General features: G+C 44.0%; 1 long non-coding RNA gene across 1 annotated transcript; it reads left to right on the forward strand.

Moving 5' to 3' along the window:
* Positions 1-639: 639 nt before the first annotated feature.
* Positions 640-1749, forward strand: LOC115307976. The gene is made up of 3 exons (XR_003916318.1): positions 640-827; positions 1482-1524; positions 1670-1749. It is a non-coding gene; the product is annotated as an uncharacterized LOC115307976 (long non-coding RNA).
* The last annotated feature ends 543 nt before the right edge of the window (positions 1750-2292 follow it).

Consider the following 2292-nt stretch of genomic DNA (forward strand, 5'->3'; position numbering starts at 1 on the left):
AAAGAGCTCAAGAAGAAAAGCTGGAATGAGTTTTTACTGAAAGAGCTCAGAAGGAAAAGCTGGAGATGAGTTTCTACTGAAAGAACTCAGGAAGAAAAGCTGAATTTCTACTGAAAGAGCTCAGGAAGAAAAGCTGGAGATGAATTTCTGCTGAAAGAGCTCAGAAGGAAAAGCTGGAGATGAGTTTTTACTGAAAGAGCTCAAGAAGAAAAGCTGGAGATGAGTTTTTGCTCAAAGAGCTCAGGAAGAAAAGCTGAATTTTCTACTGAAAGAGCTCAGAAGGAAAAGCTGGAGCTGAATTTCTACTGAAAGAGCTCAGAAAGAGAAGCTGGAGATGAGTTTCTACTGAAAGAGCTCAGAAGGAAAAGCTGGAGACAGGTCTCTGGTGCTCCAGGTTTCTCCCAGGGATTAAGGAAATGTTGTGGAGATCTGTCCTATCCCACAGCCCAGGGTGCAGCAGGATCTCCAGCTGGGATGAGTGTCCTGTAGGTCACTGCAGCCCAACTGGGACACTGAACTCGGGAGAGGGAAGGAGGGGAGAACAAGGAGAACACCTCGAGGTCTTGGAAGCTGCCTCTTCCCTCGTGTGCCGGGTGGTTTTGGGAATGTTTAAGGTTGGAATGTCACTGTAGGATTGTTTTTCTCTGCCCCAGTGACCAGAAGGCCTCCAGTGTGGTCCTGCCCCTGATCCTGCCCTGCTTCTACCCCGAGCTCTTCATGCTCTACATGCTGTACCACGAGAGGGAAGATGACCTGTACTGCCAGGGCATCGTGGACCTCAGCCTGTTCCCTGACATCAAGCTCCTGGAATTCCTGGATGTGCAGAAGTAAGTGGTGTTTTTCCATCCCTGGATACGTGGCTGGGATCCTGGAAAGGACCTGGAGCCTGTTCCTGTGGCTGTAGCACTGAGGTTTTGTGCTGCCAGAGGAAATCCTGCCAGGAAGTGCCTGCCTGTCCTGGAAGGGCAACACTGACTAGGGAAAAGCTGCAAATGGCTGGGCTAATTTTAATTTTTGGCTGGAAAACCCTTTTATTACCTCAAATAAATAGCTTTGTTCCAACTTGGGACTGACCAGCCAGAGCTTATAAATGTGTCTTAAAAAGGGCAACAGTGGTGTCTGCTCTGAGAGTGGAGGCACACAGACTCAAAAATGAGGAGTCAGGTGATTCCTTCAGCCATTCCTGCTGCTAAATCCACCTCTGGAATGGGATGTGGGGCCAAACTCCACCAGCTTTCCCACCACAGCATCATCTGCACCTCAGGGACACCCGGAGTGTCCGTTGGGTTCAGTCTGGGCTCAGTGGGAGGAGTTCAATCTGAAGGTTCCCAAACTCTCCCAAATTGATTATTTTCAGGAGACTCTCGGAGTAAAATCAACCCTTTGCCTGGATTAATGAGCCAAATTAATTAATTTGGAGCAGTGGAGGCAGATTTAGGGCGGGCTCAGCCCTTCTCAGTGTCTCTGTGATCTCCTTCCAGGCACCTCTGGCCTCTCAAGGATCTCACCCTGACGACCAACCAGGTGAGAAACATCCCGGAATTCCGGCTCTTCGGGATGGGGTTGGGAATGTGGGGCGGTGCTGGAGCTTCCTTAGGGATCCATCACCTCCTTGGGAATTCCTTTGGGGGCTGGAAGATGTTCCAAAGGCTCTGTGTCTCCTTTCCAGAGGCGCTCCCTGATCAAGGACAAGTGTTTCCTGTCGGCCACCGAGTGTTTGCAGAAGCTCATGTGAGTCCGGGCAAATTTGGGATTTCATTCAATATTGTTCATATAGACGGGGTAGAAAATTGAGCTAAAATGGAGGTAAAATTTAGAGAAAATATAGAGAAAATTTAGAGGAAATTCAGCTAAAAATCAGCTGAAATTTAGATGGCATTTAGCTAAAATTTAGATGATATTTAGCTAAAATTTAGATGACGTTTAGATAAAGTGTAGATTAAATTCAGCTAAAGTTTAGATAAAATTCAGTTAAAATTTAGCTGAAATTTAGCTAAAATTTCACTAAACTTTAGCTAAAATTCAGCTAAAATGTAGATAAAATTTAGCCAAAATTCAGCTAAAATTCAACTAAAATGTAGGTAAAGTTCAGCTAAAATTCAGCTAAAATGTAGATAAAATTCAGCTAAAATGTAGATAAAATTCAGCTAAAATTCAGCTAAAACTTAGATAAAGTGTAGATAAAATTCAGCTAAAATTCACCTAAAATATAGATAAAATGTAGCCAAAATTCAGCTCAAATTCAACTAAAATGTAGATAAAATATAGATAAAATTCAGCTAAAATTTAGAT

This window comes from Manacus vitellinus, unplaced genomic scaffold (assembly GCF_001715985.3).
Source record: "Manacus vitellinus isolate BGI_N305 unplaced genomic scaffold, ASM171598v3 scaffold_78_pilon, whole genome shotgun sequence".
In the NCBI taxonomy this organism is placed as follows: domain Eukaryota; kingdom Metazoa; phylum Chordata; class Aves; order Passeriformes; family Pipridae; genus Manacus; species Manacus vitellinus.